The sequence below is a fragment of the Tenrec ecaudatus genome, chromosome 6, assembly GCF_050624435.1.
Source record: "Tenrec ecaudatus isolate mTenEca1 chromosome 6, mTenEca1.hap1, whole genome shotgun sequence".
NCBI lineage: Eukaryota > Metazoa > Chordata > Mammalia > Afrosoricida > Tenrecidae > Tenrec > Tenrec ecaudatus.
This window is the reverse complement of record NC_134535.1, coordinates 37,960,339-37,983,761: the sequence shown is the minus strand read 5'-3', so window position 1 is coordinate 37,983,761 and position 23,423 is coordinate 37,960,339. Positions and strand designations below refer to the sequence as shown.

At 41.6% G+C, this 23,423-nt stretch overlaps 1 non-coding gene across 1 annotated transcript; it reads left to right on the top strand.

Moving 5' to 3' along the window:
• The first annotated feature begins 22,867 nt into the window (after positions 1 to 22,867).
• LOC142451928 (U1 spliceosomal RNA) lies at positions 22,868 to 23,030 on the top strand. The gene has a single exon (XR_012785032.1). It is a non-coding gene; the product is annotated as a U1 spliceosomal RNA (small nuclear RNA).
• The last annotated feature ends 393 nt before the right edge of the window (positions 23,031 to 23,423 follow it).

Genomic DNA, 23,423 nt, shown 5'->3' with positions numbered 1-23,423 from the left:
ACAAATGTTACCCAGACTCAGGTAGAAAATTATAATAAAATAAAAAATCAGTTTTAAGACATTTATTTTTCAACACATTATATGTCTCCTCATCTTGCACCAAAATTTGTCCACTGGATTTGGTTTGTTAATATAAGTTAAATGTTATATTGTTCCTTACCTCAATCTTCTTTAGCCTTATCAACTAGAATTCCATGAATTTTTCCTTCTGTGATTTGATTTTTCCATCTTTTCACCATCTTCACCACCCTGCCAACATCCCTCTTAATGGGCATCGTAGAGCACAGAACCTAATTCTGACATGGCCATGCTAAGAACACGATCATGCTATTTATTCTGAAAATGATTATCCCTGACATTTTGAATAAGTAAAATTGTGAGACGGAATCAAAATGTAAATTAGTTTTTTCCCCTGTGTCCCTTTAAAATATTCTCAGGAGTAAGGGGTTTTCTCTCAAATTTGGATGCACCATTTGTTTGAAATTTCTACTTATTCTTAAGTAATAGAGAGTTCTCTGGCCACTTTAATTGACCAGATATGATTTTTTTAATATGATAAATTACAAGTCTTTGTATATCAATTTAAAAATAAGCCTTTCTTCTCCTTGACATAGGGCTGGACTACAGGGCAACTGTTTGCTTTCTAGACATTGGGTGTAGTTGGTTTTGTTTCTCTAGCTTAATTCCATTTCCTTTGGCTACCTGCTGTTTCTCAACCTTTCCAGGTCTGGAAGAGTAGTGTATTTCTTATTTGACAATTGCTGCTATATTATGGTCTGGTCCTCTTTGAGTTTGGAAGACCATGAAGCTTTCCCCTTGCCCCACGGACATTTTCCAGGATTCTTCCGATCTCTTTTGTTGGCCTATCAGAACACTTCTGATAGAAGTGATCTACTATTTTTCTTAAGGAATTTCCTCTTTCCCTCCAACTTAAGACACTTGTTTAAGGTCTCTTGCTCTCTGAGTAAAGTTCTCTTGGCAAAATTCTACTTAAAATGGCAGCAGGGAGGCTCTATTTCTGGTCTGGCCCCCTTCTAGTGTCATGACACACTCACTCTTTACCTGGATAAAACTCAGAGTGTGGGGGAAAATCCCATTTCAGCAGCATTCATCTTGTACTCTGTACTCAGACTTCTCATCTATCATCCCAGAATTCATGAGCTTTCCAACTAACAAGGATAGCTCTAATAATTGATAAAAATAGAAATACTCATAATAATACAGATTACACATCTTCTGTACAAGTATTAGCAGCATATTAACATACCTTTTGAGGGACTCGATGCTTCACATATGCACAATGTTGAGCACCATGGATTTCTGGATACCTTGCCAATCCCCAGGGGATAAGTAGGAAGAAAAGGAGTAGAGGGAGTCAACGGGAAGGAGGGGAAATGACAGCTGTAGTCTGTGCACCATGAGTATAAACATTTGAGGGAAGCATCAACATCAAATTTGAGAGTGTAATTACAAGGAATTGGAATTACAACACATTCCTGGAATGACAATTGCTTTCCAAGCAGTGTTAGTATACACATCCATACACCACCCTGCTTGAATGTATTTGTGTGACAGGTTATGCATATGGACAGCAGAATGACACTAGTTCTTAGGAAGTTCATTCTAATGGAAAACACCTCTGGATTTTAGCCCACGTTAATTATCTTTCTAATCACAAAGGGTGTATTCTCATATCCCAATATAATAAAAAAATCTCTAGCTGAAATAAAACTCAGTCCTTAAGGTAAAAAAAATCCCGAGTCATTTTTGACAACCTGTTTTTATCTTCTGGAATTCTTTCTTCCTCCTCTCTAAGAGATTCCTGTGAAAGTATGACTCAATTCCTCTGGCAGCTCTTGACAAGTATCTGAGATACATTTAAAACCTAACCTTACACATTTTAAGAGCTTCTATTCTGATACACTTTCCATGTTCCAGGAAGTCAATTGCTTCTTCATCTCACTCTCCACCCCCTCTCCTCCATGTCTCCACTTTAGTTTTAGCCCCTCATTTTCAAAGCAATGCATATTCATTACAAATAAATGCAAATGAGCAAAATAACCAAGAACATTCATGAGTTAGCCAGAGATATCCGTTATGAATGTTTTCCAACATATTTCCTAATATCCTTTCCATGCATGTTGTTACACATAATAACCACATTTTAAAGACTGTTATAGTCAACTATTTTAAACCAATCCAACACTTTTTGACCATTTAGATGCTATAAATTTTCTTACCATAAACATTGAAGGGAAGAAAATCAATAAATGAATTATACAAAAATATAAAATACATATGAAAAGCACTTGAATACTCTTTTTGCTCAATTTTTTAAAATGAACTTGTTTATCATTAAATACTCTAAGCCCATTTCAGTTTTATTTCCTTTCCACCCCACCTTTTAATTTTAACTCTTAGACCACTTGGTTTGAAGGATAAAGAATCTGGAGGGTTTTTTGGGTGGGTGGGTGGGTTTTAAATTAACATATTGTATATATTTACACAGCCCATCTCAAGAAATGGAATCAATAACAATATTCTGTTAAAACCCCCATATATATGATACTCTTTCTTGGCACCCCCTCTATCCATCCTTTCTCCTTCCTCAATACCCCATCCCTCTGTCTCCCTGTTCCCACACCCATTCCTGGCCTCCTTGTAGTTATCAAACTATTGTCAATTTTTAAAATCATTTTATTAAGGGCTCATACAACTCTTATTACAATCCATACATACATCAATTGTGTAAACACATTTGTACATTCATTGCCCTCATCATTCTGAAAACATTTGCTCTGCACTTAAACCCCTGTTATCAGGTCCTCATTCCCTGCTACCCTCTACCTCATGAACCATTGATAATTTATAAATTATTATTTCATATCTTGCCCTGTCTGATGTCTCCCTTCACCCACTTTTCTGTTGTCCATCCCCCAGGGAGGAGGTCACATGTAGATCCTTGTAATCAGTTCCCCCTTTCCACCCCACCCTCCTTATGCCCTCCCAGTATCACTACTCACACCACTGGTCCTGAAGGGATCATCCACCCTGGATTCCCTGTGCTTCCAGTTCCTATTTTTACCAGTGTACACCTTCTGGTCTAGCCAGACTTGCAAGGTAGAATTGGGATCATGATAGTGGGGGGAGCAGGGGGTGGGGAACATTTAGGAACTATAGGAAAGTTGTATTTTTCATCATTGCTACATCGCACCCTGACTGGCTCGTCTCCTCCCCGAGACCTCTCTGCAAGGGGATTTCCAGTGGCTGACAAATGGGCTTGGGACTCCACTCTGCACTCCCCCTTCACTCACTATGGTAAGATTTTTTTTTTCTGATGATGCCTTATACCTGATCCCTTTGACACCTTGTGATCACACAGGCTGGTGTGCTTCTTCCATGTGGGCTTTGTTGCTTCTGAACTAGATGGCCACTTATTTACCTTCAAGCCTTCAAGACCCTGATACTATCTCTTTTGATAGCCGGGCACCATCTTCTTCCTTCACCACATTTGCTTATTCACCCGCTTTGTCTTCAGCAGTTTTGTTCGGGAAGGAAAGCATCATAGAATGCCAATCTAATAGAAGAAATTATTCTTGCATTCAGGGAGTACTTGAGCGGAGGCCCAATGTCCTCCTGCTACCTTAATACTAAACCTATAAATATATGTACATAGATCTATTTCCCCATCCTCAAATATAAATATATTTGCATATGTACATGTCTTTATCTACACCTCTATAAATGCCCTTTGCCTCCTAGTTCTTTCCTCTATTTCCCTTGACTTTCCTCCTGTCTCACTATCATGCTCAGTCCCCACAAGGGTTTCAGCAATTCCTTTTGGTTACATTGCCCTTTATCATGCCCTACCAGGCCTCCCACACCCTCCTCACCCCTGATTTGGATCACTTGTTGTTCCCTTGCTCCTGGGTTTGTTAACACCACTTCCTTTCCCCCCACCTCCCCCTCTCCTATTCCCCCCCCCCCGGAACTTTCGGTCCTGTTGTTTTCTCCTCCAGATTGTTCATGCAGCCTATCTTATTTAGACAGACCTGAGGAGATAATAACATGCACAAAAACAAGACAGAGCAAAACCAAGCAACAATATGTAACAAAACAACAACAACAACAAACCAATGACAAAAAAAAAAACCAAACCAAAACACAAGAAAGAAAAGCTTGTAGTTAGTTCAAGGATCATTTGTTGGTCTTTAGGAGTGTTTTCCAGTCCAGCCTGTTGGGGCACCATGCCCTGGCCCCAAAGTCCACTTTCAGCATTCCCTGGGGACTTCACCACTCCATTTCCTTGCTGTTCTGTTGCACGCCCCTAGTGTTTGCTTCGGTGTAGCAGGATCAGATTGGGTGAAATTCCCACACTGTGTCTCCGGTATTGTCTGCTGTAGGGCTATGGGTCACAGACGACTGTCTTTTGGTGTACAAACCATGCTTCTTTTTCTTGGTTTTCCCTTTTAATAGTAGTGTTACTAAGTATGCATCTTTATAACATTAAGTTTTCCAAATATATTGTTTTCTAGTTTTGCACATTTATTTTGGGATTTAAGAGACTTGTCATTGTTTTTTTATAATGATGCAACATATTCCATTGTATGCGTGTATCAGACTTTATCCAGTCCTGTACAATAGGGGTTTGGGGTTGTTTCCGTGTTTCTGCTATTGTGGAAATTGCTACAATAAACAGATGGGCATATGTTTCTATGTGTTGAATTCTTTATTTCTTGTGGGTATATACCAATTAGAGAGATTGCTGGATAATTTTGCTCAAACTTTTGATAAATCACAATATTGAGTTCCCATCTACACCTTTGGCTTCTTTCCTAACTTCATTTTGGTTGTATGCATCTACTTTTTATGCTTGTTTGTGAACACATACATACCATACACACACATTTTTTACCTAAACAAATATGTGTGTGGAAACAGACATAAGAATCTTGTGATCTTGTTCTTTATATCTTTTAATACCATGAACATTATTTCAGAACAGTAAGTAGTCTTTCAATAACAGAGTATAAGCATTAGTTTTATCATACAAACAATAAAAACATGCTTACTTATGAAGCTAGGGTACCATCTTGACAACCCAATTTATTCTGTTTATGGTAAACATTCTCGTGGGATTAACACTTTACTTGTACATGGAGCTATTGCAAAATATTTCACCAAGATGGTGATTAATCAGCAGATGACTGCATAATATCATGTTGATACCTATTTTAAAGTTAAATACCTAAGATCTACAAAAGAGCAGATTTCTTATGTATGAATTATTCTATAAATGTATTTATAAGTTATTATTAAGAAATAGTTTCTTTGAAAGATATATCCCATTATATTATATTCATTTTGGAATGAGACATAATTAAGTTTAGTATTTGGTGTACTCTAAATTTAAATATTTTTTAATTTGGATCATGTGAGTATGTGTGTGTATTAATTTAAGATTTCATTTTAATGTAAAGACAAATAATACTTATTTATCATTGCTTTTTAACTTACAAATAAATAAGTGAAAATTAAAGAAACAGTTAGAAATGTTTGAATTTTCCATCCATTGGGAGTTGGTTTTAAAAAAAAGCTGACAATAAAACTCTCAAAGTTTATGTAAGTTTTTTAAAATGACAAAATATCATATAACTAGAAGAAACAAACAAACAAAAACCACTAAGACATTTCTGGGCACCATGACTATTTTAAAGCCACAACCAGCAATTTGCCTCAATGAGGCGCTTAACTTGGGGTGATTTTTGCCTCGGGGAAATATTCGCTCCTGCCTGGCGACAACGCTAGTGCTCCCCACTGGAGAGTTGCTGTCCACCTCAAGAACCAGGAGACCTCCTCAAGTAAAAAGACCAGCCTGCACCGCAAAGGTCTGGCTCAAAATGTCCAGAGCATGGAATGCTATCCTAATTTGAAAAAAAATGTCAAGAATGCCACAACTGAAAGAACATAAGTAAAACCTGATCTAAATTATGCCAACGTGTTCAGAAGAAATGCTCCTGTTGTTGAAGTCAATGACTGATGTGTGACCAATTCCTCCCCTCCCACGCCTTTGTGGGAAGATGCCCTGTAGGTGGTCTGCACACATAGCTGTAGGGAAGAAATTCTCTTTGACTTCTTCTGGTTTGACTCTTGGACACAGGAACTCAATGTATAGTTGTAATAATTTTCACAGTCGTCAAGGGTCACAAACAGCCTCAGATTCATGGCAGTCTTAAATATTGTCACTAAATGTGACCTTGACTGGTTTGATCTTGAAACAAAGTATAAACTACCAAGGGCATATGAGAGGGGGGAAAAGGGAGGGAGGGGGGGGGGAAAAAGAGGACCTGATGCAAGGGGCTTAAGTGAAGAGCAAATGCCTTGAGAATGATTGGGACAGGGAATGTATGGGTGTGCTTTATACAATTGATGTATGTATATGTATGGATTGTGGTAAGAGTTGTTGGAGTCCCTAATAAAATGTAAAATAAGAAAAGAGGAGAAAAAAATGATTAGGGCAAAGACTGTACAGATGTGCTTTATACAATTGATGTATGTATATGTATGAACTGTGAAAAGAATTGTATCAGCCCCAATAAATTGTTAAAAAAAAAAATCTCTAAACAAACAAAAAAAAAAGATCTATGAAGAAGAAAATGTTTGTAGGAGGAAATGAAGTAGGAGGAAATGAAGTTATATTGTTAACCTTGCCAACTGAAGGCAAACTACTTCTGGTGATCATTTGAAACAGAAATTGAAAAAAGGCATTGGTCAGATAATTGATAATGTATTAATTGTCAGGTGATGTATTAATTTGCTCAAACAATTAAACTACATCTGGAACAGTTGCAACAATTGGAGTCACCACCTGATTTTCTTTCCAATATTTCACTATCATTCTCCAAGATCCATTTGTTTCTTTGTTTTGCATAAGCCAAATAAAAAGTGATAATGGAAAAAAAAAAAAAAAGAAACAAAACCCACAAACTTATTTTAAAATGTGTGTCTTAATTTTCTTTTTAGCTCTCTGTGCTGGAGTAAAATTTCGTAACACGGCTCTTCCAGTCGTGTCCCAAGGAGCCGTGTGGGTGGACTGGGCTGTGTGCTGGGCTGCTCACCGCGAAGTCAGCAGTCAGCACTACCCGCCACTCTGTGGGAGGAAAAAAGAGACTTTCTAGTCGAATAAACGTTTCTCACCTCAGACTCCCCCAGGAGCAGTTCTCTTCTCCCTCATTGGGTTGTTGTGAGTTGAGATTGACTCGGTGGCAATGAGTTTGATATTTTGACCCCATCTCTGTAAGGTGGGACTACACACATGGAGCATGGGAAACACTACTAGATGGTCAGGTTAGTCGCCATTCCCCGGCCCTAAGAGAGCTGTCTCACAAACAGGAACACAGAGAATTCCCAGCACAATGAAGGAAGAACCATCAGCAAGGGAGCACAATGGAAACCCTGCCTGAAGTGGCCGAGGCAGCGGGCACCGTGCCAGACTGAGACCACTGTGAGGCACAGCAGCGGGCGAGCCCCATGGCTCACAGAGCCAGAGGCCATCGGACCATGTGGTTGAGAAGATAAATACTAGAGAGAGACATGGTTGCCGACTGAGGAAAGATTTTTGCAACGGGCAAAAGACTATCTCCTTAATGCTTTCCAATCCTGGCTTGTCTGACCCTGGTGATTTCCCTAATACATCTGTGCGCATGATCTGTACATTCTGTGTGGCCATTGCAATGACTTGTCAAATCCAGCAAGACAGGCAGTGTTGGGGAAGGAAAGGTTGGTGCCTGTCTGACCTTTGTCTCCCGGCAGTTGGCTTCGAGCTGGCGAGAAGCTGGATTCTGTTTTTCCCTCATGGAGACCGAGGAGGGCAGATACGGCCCTCTGAGCAGGTTTCACACTATGTTTCAAAAATGTAAAATTTTCTCTTTGGTTATCATAGGGAGCCATATAGATCATTGTTTTGTGAATAGTGCTCAATATCAGCTTATTGATGTCAACTGTTTACCTCCTCGATCAATTCTATATTAGTAATATCTCCCCCCTCCCTCCCTCCCTCCCTCCTTCTCTTTATTCCTTCCTAACCATCTTTGCTTCCATCAGGTTACCATATGGCCTTTGGATAAGCTTAAACTCTTGCCAGGACTGTCCTAAGAGAGCTTGGTTAATATTCACTGCATTCAATTGACATTAATAGACAGACCTACCTACTTAATGGTTCCCACAGAAATAAATAGATTGAAGTCATGTGAGGGCTCTTTAAACCATCAATGCCAGAAGATTCTGTAGTTGAGCTCCTTTGGATCTGAGTGTTAAAGACAGTGTGTGGATGCACCACACAACCCTATACACACTCACACACACATGCACACACACACACACAAAACTGTTGCTATCAATTGGATTCCAACTTATGACCCCCTGATGTACTTCAGAGTCAAACTAAACCTGGGTTTTCTCAGGGACTGAGATCTTTCAAAAGTGATTGGCATGCCTTCCTTCTGATACATGTCTGGCTGGGTTCTAACTGCCAGCCTTTTGGGCAGCAACCAGTAATCATAGGAATGGCGGGCAACATTTCATTGAGCTGTTCTTGGTGTTGCAGTGAGTCAGGAACTTGCTCAATGTAGCCCAGCACAACAACTATAAGTAAAGTTTTATCAAGTCAAAACTCAAACTCACTGCCACTGAGTAGATTCTGACTCTAGAAAGTCCAGTCTTTCCCCGACAGAGCTGCTGGTGGTTTCAAACTGCGGGCCATGCAGATGGCTGCTCCATGTGTAACCATGACACCCCCAGGGCTCCATGTCCAGAGAGCTTAGTAGTTGGGAAAGACAACAAGTAGATTCTTCCCTACAGCCTCTGGAAGACATTGGGCTCGGCTGACACCTTTATTTTGGCCTAGTACGATGTATTTTGTGCTTCTGGTGTCTAGAAGGGGTCAGAGCACACTAAGTGTTTGCAGGCTGCTGTATGTTCAGGAAACGAGTGTAACTGCAGAAGTCTTCTCCTGGGTATCATCCCCTAAATAAGCCAAAGACACTGGCTTGAGACTCAGCATGCGCAGCGGCCTTTCATGACCCATGGGATGTGTATAATGTGCCAACATGCTCAACCTCTTTGGTTTCTTGGGAAGCTGTTATCCCAGTTGTAGTACATGCTGCTGCTTGGGATAACTGTGGGCATCTGCAGAACCTGGTCTCATCTCACCAAGCCGATCCTTGGAGTCCTCTTGGAACAAGTGTGTCACAAATAATTGTATCAAAGTCCATTGCCACAATTTTTTTGCCACAAAAATTGCCACAAAAATCATGGTATGAACAGAAAACTCAAAGCAGAAAAAATTTGAAACAGAAAATACTTTGTGCACAAAATAATTAAAAGTCTCCTATTGTAGTCCCGGGTCTCAAACAGCAAGGCTAAGATTAAGCACAATTGCACAAACGGCATTAGTACAGCTGTATTAGTAAGAAGACAAAATGTGTGTGAAAGCTTTTAACTGGTTTCTGATTTTTTGGTCAGATAATTTCTATGTATGTCTAAGAAGAAAAATCAAAATGAATGTTGATTCGGGAGGGAAGCTTCCTTTGGTATTGAGAGGCATGCACTACTCTGGATGACAGGAGCACAGTACCACCTCTGTGGTCATCATCTGCTCCAAGAGTACCACAACACCAGTGACTAGTTAGTCACTACCAAGGGGAGGGTGGTGTCAGCCATGCTTTCGATGGCTGCGGTGAGAAGAGTGAACAGAAGCTTTATTTTCTACTGCCTTGACGGCTGTGTGCCACGTGATGTCCTGCTGAGGGCTGGTCTTCAAGGTGGAACTGATGCTTGTTTCATCTTGCTCGCTCAGTTTCCAAGCACAAGTCATAGGAGTGTGCCAGGCTTGAACTCCGAGATGATCAGACATATGCTCAGTAATTCTTTCTCAAACATTACATGGCATTCGGTAATTTCATCCTGCTGGGCTTTATATCACAGCACATGTTGTACCACAAGTAGCTTTTCCAATGTGCTGAGCTTCGAGGATGATTCTTTGGTGTGATCCTGACGAATTCTCCATTCTGGGTACTGATTTCCCAGAAGAACTCAGTCAAAATCTCCTCATTTTTTCACTTGCAAATCCTTACCTCCAAATCTTGGGCCATATATGGCAGGTGGTGAGTTTCTCCTTTCCGAGGGAGCCTTGGACTTCTTGTGACTTAGATCTACTTCTTTTGATGTGGATTGTTCAAGGGACTTAACTTGGAAACCTGTCTGGTCAACAAGACCTGCTGGACCTACACAACCAGAGGAAACAATTCAAATAAGTCTTTTTAGTCCCCTTCAAGGTATCTGTCTGGCTTCCTGAATGTGAGGGAAGCGTGGCCTTAAACATTTCATCACTGCTTTGTAAAAAGCGCTGCAGCACTGCATTTAATTTCTTGCATTTATTTTGTGTTAAAACATGACTCATAGTACCTCCTTCCCACTTTTCTTTTTGCCTTTTAAAGCTCTTCTGGATGACAGAAGGAACATGCAATGAATTTTCCTCCCACATCAACTACATGCGTCTTTAGTTCTCTCATCAGGCAAAGCGGATCGTTTCCCTCATCTGTAACCCCAGTGTGACTTGATGGTTCATCCTCACGGGCAGTGCTTTCCACCTAGGCAAGATCCAGTAGCTAGCTTCATCACCAAGAAAGGGACCTTAGTGGTAGAATGGTTAAGCACTTGGCTGTTGTGTTAGTCTGGGTTGACTAGAGAAACAAATCCAGAGACACTCAAATATGTGTACAGGAAAGAGCTTTATATAAACAGCAATTGTACATTAAGAAAGCATCCCAGCCCATTTCAGATCAAGTTCATAAGTCCGATATTAGCCCATATGTCCTATAGCAATCTAGAAAGTCCTTGTCAGACTCAAGAAACACATGCAAGGATGCTGAATGCAGGAAGATCACATGCCTGTGGGTGGGAAGTCTTCTGGATTCAGTGGCGTTGTAAACATCTCAGCGCTGCCAGGAGTCTCCACATGGCTCCTCCAGCTCAGGGCACTGGCCTGGTTCCATGAGTCTTGTCAGCTGCAATGTCCCCCAGGGAGTGAGTCTGTGTCTTGCCTCCAGCTAGCTATTTATCTCCTTGGTGCCTCCAAAAGAGGTCAAGCTGCGACCTGATCGACAGGCTAGACTCCACCTCTTCACTCAGAAATCTCAAATTAACAACAGATTATGTAGCTACCATAGGTGCTAACTGAAAGGTTGGTACTCTGAACCTAATCAACGGCTCTGCAGGAGAAAAGACCTGGCACTTTGCTCCTGTAAAGATTACAGCCTAGGAAACCTATTGGCAGTGCTGGTCTGTAACATTATGTCCCATTGAGTAGCATTACTGTCCCATTGAGCCACCATGAGTCTAATAAAAATAGGGCTAGAAGAATAAATCCTTGACTTGTTCTGAATGTCATACTGCAGTTATTGTAGTCCAGCGGGGAGTTCATGCTTCGCATGGTAACTTCTCACTGTTAGTTCCTTAAAGTCAAAGGCAAGCAAAACTCCCTTTAAGGCTACAGTGTCACTGTGTATCTGGAACAAATTTCCTCATTGCAGTTTTCTCCTCAGTATCATGAGGATTGCACTGGCTATTTTATTCTCTGGGGTGGGTGCATGTCTATATGTGTGTGCATATTATACATGTATATGCATATTCATGTGTGTTTGTACAGTCCTGCATGTTTATGTATATGCACATATGCCTATAAGTGTATATATGTGCATATCCTATGCTCATATATGTGTTTGTCTATCCACATGTGTATAAATGTGTGCATTCTGTTGAATTCTTAATATCGGCTAGATAGTATAATAAACAAAGTAAACCGTTATGACTGTAGTCATTGCACATACTATTATATCAGAGTAGTGTCTCTCACAGCACTTGCCATAAAGAAGAATCTCCTAATCTACTTCTCATGTGAATGTAGTTATAACATGAAATGGTATCATCTCAGCCCAATTTGAACTTTGGGAATGTATAATCTTCTCTGGCGATCATCTCCTTATGTCCTAACTGTTTACAATACTTTTCTGCTTTCACATCGTGCTAGAAATTCATCCCATCTTGTTGGCATATCATTTAAAGAATTTAACTTCTTTTACCTTTTTGAAAATGAGAACATTTATTTGCCCTTTCCTCCCTGTCAGCAAGACTTCTGTTCTCCATGGCTCTTCAAAGATGACTATTTACAGATCACTGATATCATCTAATGCTAGTTTCAGCTTTATGAAATGGAATAAGGTCCTTTGAAATGTACTCCCCGCCCCGTCTTTCAATTTCATACCTGTCTTAGACTTTAATTTCCCCCTCCAATAATTGCTTTCTCATTTTAAAATCTGACAATTAATGTTCTTAACTAATATATTTGCAAAGGTTCTTCTTGATCAGAAGTGCAAGAAACCCAGTGTAAGCTTTTCGGCAAAGAGGAAAGAAATGGTTGGGCTCGCGGAGCCAGTGGACTCTGGAGTGAGGGCTGTTTCTGTCGGGGCTGGATTCAGGGAGGTAGATGGTGTCCTGAGGGGCCCTCCCAATTCCTTTCATGAATAGGCTCCCCACATGTCAGAAAAGATAACTGCTGAATTTGGTTCAAATTCAAAATGAAGGGAAATGCTTTCTGACCGTTCACATCCTAAATCCTAGGGGGAGTGTTTGGTAGTGTGTGCTTGGCCACGGACAGGGCAGGCTGAGCCCCGTGGTCAACAAGCCCATCACAATGTCATGTGAAGGACAGAGGTATAGGAGACAATGATGAAGCCCCACTGCCACAGAGAAAAGACCTGAGCAATTTGCTTACTACCTCTCTTTTGTAGACTCTGCAGTATTGTCCTCAAAAATTTTTACTAAACATTTCTTCTGCTCCCAACATGCCTTTTGAAAACCTGTTTTCATCTTCCTTGGCACTTTTCAGAATCTTTTCTTTTTACTACTATGGGATTAGCTTTAATTTCTTTTTGGCTATGTGTCACTCCTCCCATTATTTATAAATGACACCTTTATAGTTGCTGTACCCGCTGAAAGCTAGTGGAGCTGCCTCTATGGTTTTAACGGGTGCTGCTCACCCACACTCCACGATTAGACTCTCACAGCTGCAAATTTGAAAGCTTAGATTTCTTCTTTGCTTTCAGAGTCTTTGGCCATAAAATCATGCCCATCTTTTATGGGAGCATAAGAAAATCTGCCTACAGAGATTGTCCACAGAGAACAAATCAGAGCTATCATGTTAGTTTGATTCATGGTGACCCTCTGTGTGCAGTGTAGAACTAGACTTCTGTGTTGGCCAGGATTCTCTAGAGAAACCAAAGAAGGACACACATATATACGTTTATACAGTAAGGAGGAACATGACAGCTAACTAGTCCACACAGCAGTACAGAGGTTCAGTTCAACTCACTTCCCTGGAACAGTTAATATACTGAAAGTCCTTCAACTCATGTGGGCAGATGGGTTATCGAATGCAAGCAATGCAAGGCAACAGGATCCACCAGTCTTAAGTTCAAGTGATGTATGCACCAGCAGTGTGGTGCAGCAGGTCTCGAAGGAGCCTCAAGCTCGAATGAAATGATCCACAGATTGTCCTGGTCCAAAGGTAGTGTAGCTCACAGGTGGAGGCAGAGAACTAGAGAGGTGGGTAGCCTTGCAGAGCCATTTAACTCTATGTCCTGCAATCACACTATGACCTGATCAGTCCCACATGTTCCTATTGACCAGATTGGCACAATAAACATACCTATCAAAGTCCACCCCTTGCCAACTTGGCACCTGTACACAATTCTTTAGCCATATATATTGAGCCCCTATAGCGTATAGTGCCACTCCAGTCAACATATCCACCCTACTCCTGGCACCATATTGTATATAAGAAAAGCTTTCTATTTAAGAACACTTGTACATTGAGAAAATATCCCAACCCAGTCCAGATCAAGTCCACAAGTCCAATATTAACCCATATGTGCAATACCAGTCTATAAAGTCCTCTTCAGACTCACACAACACATGCAATGATGATGAATGTAGGAAGATCACAGGCCAGTGGGTGGAAAGTTTGTGGAGCCTATGGCAATGGAAACATCTTAGTGCTGGTATGGGTCTCTATGTGGCTCCTCCAACTCCAGGATTCTGGCTCCATCAACATAGCTCCATGTGGCTTGTTTGCAGGAAGATGAAACAGAGAGAGTGTGTCCCTCCTCCAGGGAGGAAGACAGGAGTCCCCAGAATCCTCAGGAGAAGGCCATGCCCACACAGAGACCTCATTTGCTATGACCTGATTGACAAGCTAGACTCCACTCCTTCACTCAAGTTGATAGTAGATTATGTAACTGCCATAACTCCAGAGGGTCTTTAAAGTCTGTAACATTTTAGAAGCAGATTTCTAACCCCTCACCCTCCAGACTCCTCCGAGCATGGTCAAACCTCCAACCTCTGGCTAGTAGTCAAGTGCGTAACTCTTGGCACCACACAAGGACTTGTCATTTTTCAGTTTAGGGCATACATCTAGCTTTGCTTAGGATTCAGTGTTTTAATGATCACAAACTATGTTGTTATTACTGGGTTTTCCCTCCAATCATTCTTTAATGTCCACCATGCCAGCCAGTTCATTCTTTGATGGTTAGAATTTGGTCCTAAACAGTAATTCCCCTCATTGCTTTTTCTGCCCCTTGGAAGGTGAATCCCGCATTCCTTTGTCAGTAAGGAAAGATGTATCCAGTGCCTTTCCTTTAGCTGACTGTGACTTCCTGGAGATGTCTAGAGAAGTGTAATCGCTCATTGCTTCGGTAGCTGCACCCTATGCTGTGCCAGATTTGTGACGGCTGTCCGGATGTGTTTGGCCATTCCTCTCCTCTGCGTGGACAGCTGTTTCAGCAACCCACCACGCCCACCCGTCCCTGCCACAGTGATATCATTGCTGGGCTTTCCCCTCTCGGCGCTGCCCAGATGCTTTTTATCACTCTGCAACTACCTACCTTGGGCTTTTCACAAAGGCACGTATCTTCCCAACACAGCAAGCTGCTTCTTTTGTATAATGCAGTGCCATTTTAATCATATTTTGCCAACATGCAATCATGTGTATAAGGGATGCTGATCTTCTTGTGTGAATGTCAAATTAGATAGGAGGGGGATTCAAACAGTTTGACTTAAGGGGGGACTTAAGGAGTCTGAGACTGAAAGAGGTAGGCTACATCCTACTTCTTCCTAAATTTAAGTGCTATGTCCTACTTCTTCCTCATTTATTTCCCCCATTGCGTTGTTAGGTATATTCTATACTGCTGGGCCTTTGCCCTCCTTATTATTTATTTATTTAGGCAAAATTCTCAAAAACAAAGAAATAGGGCAGTGAACACTTTCTTCCCTTTAACAAATAAACCAAATTTTATCATAACTATTGCAAAGGGAAAATTTTCATTTTAATCTTATTGTATTGGAAATGTTTATTATGAAATAATATGCACAAGTGGACCCATTTATTTGGCTTACAAAATTCTCTTGATTTTGAAAGTGATTCTTGAATGGAGACCCATAGTATGCTTTGGTTCTGACCAGTGTGTGGTTTAACTAAAGAAACTACAACATGCTCAAAGCAGTTGACCTCCATAGATTGTGTTCCATATGAGATTTTAAGAATTCTACTAAGCCCCAAAGGAGAATGGTGATTCAATGGTAGAACATATTGCTTCCCAAGGTGGAAACCTAAGTTCGAGCCCCAGGCAATGCACCTCATGCAAAGGCACCACCCACTTGTCCGTGGAGACTTTCATATTGCTATGACTGTGATCATGCAGTCCTAACAGAATCCAACAGCAGGGGAGAGGCGGGGTGGCCTACTTCTTAAAATCTAGTTCTGCCTGGAATTACCATGCGTCGGGTGCTGGCTGGATGGCAGCGAACAACAACAACATTATTCCCAAGAGCTGAAGCAGAGTTACCATGAGTTGGATGCTAGCTTCATGACATCTCAGAGCAACGCTCTTTCCAGAGGCTGGTGCATACCCAGAGAAGTGAAAGCGTGATCGGTACTCTATGAATGCATTCTTATGGCAGTCTGGCCCGGGCCTTCTGGGTCTGAGTGGTCACAGGGAAGCTACAGACACCCAGGAGAGAAGTTTATCTTTCCCTTACTTTGCTCTGTTCTTAACAGAGCAGGGCGATCCTCTACATTACCTTGATCTAATGCCTGCCATTGGCCTTTCCCCTTTCTCATCTAAATATCGGTTTCTCTCTTCAGCCCAAGGTCCTGGTACTCATGGCGTTCTGAATTGGATGTATTTTGTAGCCACATACCCGAGGAGACTCCGAGTTAAGCATTTACCAGTGTCCTGTGAACGTCCTGCTGTTGAGGTAGAGAAAGAGTTGGGGTGGGCAACTGGATCAAAATATTTAGAAAATGATTAAAGGGACTTAAAGCTGCTTCAGATGAGCACAGGTAAAATGCTTTTCAAGGATCTGATACACTCTTGAGGAAAAAATACCCTATGGTAGGGGGACCAGGGTCTGCAATGAGAGGGTCTCAGTGTAAGACGTATATACGCTAGTTAATGATGGGCATGCCATTGACCAGTTTTGAGTTTGCTTTTGTTATCTCTTCAGTGGAGAATTACAGTGGCTATTCTCCCAAATTGGGTCTCTTTGGAGTAGACTCTTCAGTGAAGGTAATGTGTGCATAGTGGAGAGTAAAAAATAAAAGTACAGAGTATGAAATATGTAGTACAAGGTGTATAGACAAAAGAAAAGTCATCTCAAGTACTCTGGACATGTTATCAAGAGTGGCCACCCTTTTGAAAAGGACACCTTGCCTGGTGAAGTAGAGTCAGCACAGAAGAAGGAGGCCTTCAGTGGGATGGCTCGAGAGTGACTGTCCTGATGGAGCCAGACAATTGTGAGGCTGGCGCACGTCCAGGCATGATTTGTGGTTATGGTGAGTCAGAAGCAACTAACTCGCTCACATCTAGTAACAACTGCCTCGAAGAAATAGAACCAAAATATTCTTGAGAAGCAAATATGTGACTTCTTTTGTCTTACCGTGCCAACGACACGAGGAAGGACCAATTGCTAGCAAAAGACATCATGTTAGGTAAAGTAGAGGTCCCTTGTGGTAAAATGAGAAAGTGCTTAGTTGCTAACTTAAAATTTGGCAGTTTAAACCCACTAGTGGCTCTGCGGAGAACAAACCTGGTGATATCCTCCGAAGAAACCTGATGGGGCACGTCTACTCTAGCCTACAAGGTTACCAATAGTCAGGATTGATTTGAGGGCCCACAACAATATTAGAATACCCACGAATAAACACCAAACAAATTCATTGCCTTCAGGTTGACACCTACTCTTAGTCACGCTACAGGACCCGGAGGGTTTCCGAGACTGCCATGTCTTGGTGAGGATGGCGAAGGACTGGGCAGGGTTTCCTTTTATTGTGCACAGGGTCACTCTGGGTCAGAACTGACTCCATGGCACCTAATAACAACAACAACAGCAACAACAACAAATCTTTTCTGGAGTAGAAAGCCTCATCTTTTTCCTATTGATTGGCTGGTAATTTTAAACTGCTGACCTTGCAGTGAGTAGCCCAATGTGTAACACACTTCATCCCAGGACTCCTTTATCACAAGGTACGGGGTCACTGCTAAACGAGGGAAACACCCAATGAGATCGATTGACACGGATAACCCTCACAATGGACTCAAGCATCTCTGATGGCTATGAAGATATTGAAAGGACATCTGTCATCATGAAATGGAGTTGACTTGATGGCAAATAACAAGAACATCACTAGGGAAGGCTTTGAGGATTAACACCTAAGAAAATACGGGCAGCAAAATCAATGTCGGGCAGAGGGACATCAGTGAAAATAACCTTTTCTTCTCTACGCCCCACGTTTGACTGAATGCGGTCTCTTCAGGCAGGACCCGAGTTACCCAGCCTCTGAAGAGATGGCTTGCTAGCAGCTCTCTCAGCAACCAAAGCAGCAGGTTACCCCTGGATGGGGGATACTGGCAAATTAGACCTGAGGGCATCGCACCAATTTCAGAGCAGTCAGTGAGAGGAATTAATGTATAAATTATAAAATTAACTACAAATGCTAATGTTATAATTAATGCACAGACAACAAACACTGATAAAGGGCTTGCTATGCGATAGGTCAAGGAACCCTGTTGGGGAAGTGGCGACTTGGTATGCGAACTCCAAGTTCAGTAGTTATAAACCATCAGCTGCTTCAGAGGAAGTCCATGAAGCTTTCTACTCTTGTAAAGAATTACAGTCTTGGAACCACAGGGGAAGGCAACGTGTGTCCTTTAGGGGAGCCACGGGTCAGAATTGACGCAATAAGAGGGCGTTTGGATTACTTTTAACAGGATACAGACCTCTCAGTTTTTCTTCAATGTATGTTATTCATTTTAAAGAAACTTGATAGTATTTCTGACCCTTTGCAGAAGTCATAGATCAACCATAGAAAGATCAAGCCAAAGTTCACACAGAACATATTTACTGAATGCTCTTGATAGGTCCGAGAGGAGCCCTGGTGGTAGAGTGGTTACACGCTGAGCCGCTAACATCAGCATTAGAAACCATCAGCCATTCTGAGGGAGCAGACTTCTTTGCCCTCACAAAGGGTTACAGCTTTGGAAACCCAGAGGGGCAGTTCTATTCTGTCCTAAAGGGTCACTATGAGTCAGCATCAACTTGATGGTAGTGAGGGATATGTAGGGCTATAGAAAAAATGGAATCATTTCTTCCATAAAATTGTTTATTAGCCTTTTGAGACCTTACATGCTTGGATATTTATAGAAATCATTAGGGAGGATAATTGCTAATGCATCATTTTAAATGCACTCGCTATGACATCATTCTAACATAATATACATATTTTAGTATTTCTTGAGGAACAAAATTAAAAATAATTGTCAACTTAAAAAGGCAAAACCACTCTCTCTGAAGAATGCATAAATGGTCTAAAAAACAAGCCTCCGGGAAAACTAAATAAAGAGAAATGCCATGTGGTATGTTTTATTATCAATTGTGGAGCCAAATATAAAGTTGTACCTAATGGAATTTCATTGTGTGGCAGTGGAATTTGCCCTAGAGTTTTATTAAAACTTTAACATAGTTTCCTACTTTGAACCACTTTGCGAAGTCAGTGGGCCTATCCAAGAGCTGAGTCAGCGTTTTATGCAAATATGCTAATTTATGAGTTCAACAAAGAAGCACTGTTGTTCTCTTACTGTTACTCAGAGGATAGTCAATAGAACCTAGCTGAAGACTTTGATTGATTACATGCAAACATTGCATTTTCTCAGTCATCTGTTGATTCACCCAAGCAGGTTGGGATGAGGAGCAGAGTACCTGGATTAACGAAGGGAGCATTAGGTGCTGATGCAAAGCGTAGACAGATCAGAATAGTGCTCTCTTGAACTTCTGTGGCTTTATTTTTAAAAGAATAAACTATACACACCAGTGGGTTGCTTTAAATGCCGGGCATATTGATGAAAGTGGAGAGAAAAAAGCAACACGTTAAGAAAATTGATTTCTACTTCCCCTGTTTTCACTGGCTCTTTTAGATTCGCCATAGGTACAAGACCAGGTTTAAAACCTTACTATGTGAGCCTTGGACCGGCAAAATGAGTTTGTGGGAGTCCCGGAGTGGTGCAAATTGCTAAACTCTGCTATTCACTGAAAGTTTGGCTGCTTTGGAAGAAAGGCTGGTGAGCTGTTTGCTTTTAGGAAAGGTCAAAACATGAGCCCTGAAGCAGTTCTGCTCTGAACCCTGTGGTCACCAACACTCAGAAGGGCATCCTGACTAGATAGTGGCTTCTGGTTTTATTCGGAGGTGGAAGTGTAGGTCCTTCCTGGGTTAAGTTTAACCCTCTGTGTTGGCTAGATCCCTGGGTAATTTGTATGCACATTGAAGTCTGACCAACATTCCTCACCCTAGCAAATTCAAAATTTATTGCTTCTTAAATGACCCAAATGATGGCTTCCTTCATTTATTTGTCAAAATAAACAGAAGTATAAATATTCTAAAGCATTACACTTAAAGTGGAAAAATGCAAGCAGTTGAATTTAATTTTGTCAATTCTCAACAATCAGCATTATGGGGTAGAGTTAGGAAACTTCTTTCTGAATGAAAAAAAAATCAGGTTTAAATGACCATTTGCAATTAACAAGCCTAATTTTCATTTTTTGGTTTCCACCAGCGGCTTTCTGGAATGTTAAGTGTAGTACATAGGAAGCAAGCAGAAAAGACAATTCAAGGAACATCACTTGTCCACTGCTTCTATCTAAGCACTGCCTCGTGAACTCGTTTCTCATTTCTTTGCATCAGTGAAATTGTGAGGCAATGCGCTCCCCTCACTTACTTGATTTCCAGCAGGTGGGATAAAAGGCTTTGCAATTCTGCTCGGTTTATGCTTCTCACATGACTGACTTTACTCCGCCGAGAGATAAAGCTGGGCTGCAGATGCAGTGGATGCAAGGTTAAAGCTCTTCTTATGTCATTTAGAGATTGTTTTTAGATTAATGATCATTTGACCTTGAGTTTCAGTGGTTGCTTTATTATCTGATCACGGTGCCTCCAATAAGAGTTTGTCTGGTGCTTTCAGCACATTACCTGCCTAGGTCATTCCAAAGCTTCTTGCTTTAGAAGATCTCTCAGCAGGGTTAGAACAAGGTAAAGCGCTTAAATAAGCAAGCTATATTTATCTACCCTAAACAGCAGCCTGTCGGCTGGAAATGTTCTACCCAGCAAAGTAATCCACAATATGATGGTTCCTACAGCACAATCAGAGCAGATTGTACATTAAAAAGTTATTTATTAGTAGTATTATGAGCAGATAATAATACTGCTGCTAAGTATAGAACTTGTAGAGCCGCCTCATTATAGTTTATTTAAAGTCAGAGAAAATGATGATGTTTTCACAATAGCACCCTTTCATTAAAGTAAGTGAAATTCCCCATGGTATATTCTGAAGTGGGAAAGCAACAGAGAAGACACGTTTCTATAACAGCTTGCATGATGTTATAGTTACATGGGATAGCCCTGGTGGCCCAATGGGATAAGCATTTGGTTGCTAACCACAAAGTCTGCAGTTCAAAACCCATTGGATATTCCTAGGGAGCATGATGAGGCTGACTTATCTACTAAAGATTAAAGACTAAATGGGTGCATGAGTAAATGTGGTGAAGAAAGCTGATGATACTCACCTATCAAAAGATATAGCCTCAGGGGACTTAACAGCTTGACGTTAACCAAGCAACCACCTAGCAGAGAAACAAAGCCACAGAGAAGTAGCACACCAGCCTGTGGGATCATTAGGTGTCCTTGGGATCAAGTAAAGGGCATCAGAAGACCCAACCCCCCCAAAACAAAAAACAAAAAACATATTGTTGTGAACAAAGGAGGTTGGGACAGAGACCCCAAACTTATCTGTAGACAATAGGACATCTCCTCACAGAAGGGTCACAAGGAAGGGATGAGTCAACTGGGGCACAGTATAGCACCAATAAAACACACAATATTTCTCTGGTTGTTTGAGGCTTCCTCACCCCCCACTATCATGACCCCAGTCCTGCCTTTCAGTTCTGGCTAGATGGAGCATGTCCACTGGTCCAGAGAAGAGCTCACAGCATGTGGGATTCAGGTCAGATAACCCCTCAGGAAGGGAAATGGTAGGAACTCTATTAGATGGGTAGAGGGAAGGTGGGGGGACGAGGAGAGGAAGCGGGAACCGACTGCAGTGATGGAAGCATAACCGCCCCACTCAGGGGGACGAACAACAGAAACTTGGGTGAAGGGAGACAGCGATCGGTGTAAGATATGAAAATAATAATAACTTATAATTTATTAAGGGTTGGGGGGTGTGGGGGGGTAAAAAGAGGAGCTGATCCAAAGGGCTCTAATAGAAAATAAATGTTTAAAAAACAGTGATGGCATCATATGTACAAATATGCTTGATAGAATTGATATATGGCATGGTATAAGAGTTGTAAGAGCCCCAATAAAATATTTTTTAAAAAGGAGATTTAAAGTCTGTGAAACCCTATAGCATTACTCTTTCCTATAGAGGAGAGGGAGGGAGGGAGGGAGAATGGAGAGAGGGAGGAAGGGAAGAAGAGAGGGGGGAGAGAGAGAGAGAAAGAGAGAGAGAGAAAGAGAGAGAGAGAGAGAGAGAGAGAGAGAGAGAGAGAGAGAGAGATTGAGAGATTGGCAGGCCAACATAAGGAGAGCTACTTGGTAAGGCGGAGAAGTCTTCTTCAGGTGGTCTGGGAAAGGTAATTTCAGCCATAAATAGTGCAACATAGATTAGCTCTAAGTGCTGAGACTAAGATTAGTGACAATTGAAAAGAAGACAATCAAAATTGAAATACGAAAAAATCTGGAGTATCCAGGTACTTTGTAGAAGCAGGCATGTTAACAAGGAGGACAATGTAGAAACTACACATTATCCTGGGACGTCTCCAGCTGCCATCAAGTTACCTCCGCCTCATAGTGCTCCCTGTCACACTTTAGGGGCAGTCAATCTTTACTGGATGAGGCAGTCTCATCTTTTCCCTGAGGATCAGCTGACGGGCTTGAACCACAGATCACAGTTTAGCACAGGTTAACTATCCAATGCTTACCCGACAGCCCTACCAGGGCTTTGTACATTAGCAACTAGCACTGTCTCAGGTAGCTAAAATAGTGGAGCATTTGCCTTTCTTTATAGGCCAACCTATTTCTACCCTGTTATCAAACATAGTGCCTTGTATGTGAGCATTACATATTTAATAATGAGGTAAAACTTAAGGATATAACCACAGATATAATATGCCTGCTGCTGAGTTCTACGGTCAAAAATAGAGAAAGCAGTACAGGCAGGGGAGAGACCATGATCACGAAGGTGGTTTTCCCAGGGCGAGGCTTCTCCATTGCACTCCGGGTGTGCTGACCCCTGCGATTTCCCCAAATGTGGGAAACTCAACTGCATAATTTGGGGTAGTGGGGACTGCGTTCACACTCTCCCCTAAAAAAAGAAAGGGAAAAAAAGCAGCACCCACACCAAAAACCTAACGCAGGGCCATCCAGTTAAATCGGATGCATAACAACCCTATAGAACAGAGTAGAACCACCTCTGTCGGTTTCTGAAACTGTAACGTTGGGGGGAGTAGAAAGCCTCATCTTTCTCCCATGATGTGACCAATGGTCTCGAACGGCTGAGTTTGCAGTTAGCAGCCTAATGCATAACCACGGTGCCGGCACCCTTCTGACGTCATTATGTTACTTGAGGGCACGATCCTTCCTTTTTTCTAACTCTCACTCTCACAAGAACAACTGAGAAGTGCTTGCAGCTCTGGAAAAACAGGTAAGGCGCATAGACCAAGGAAACCTCTAGGCATTGCATTTTCTTAGCTATGGTACA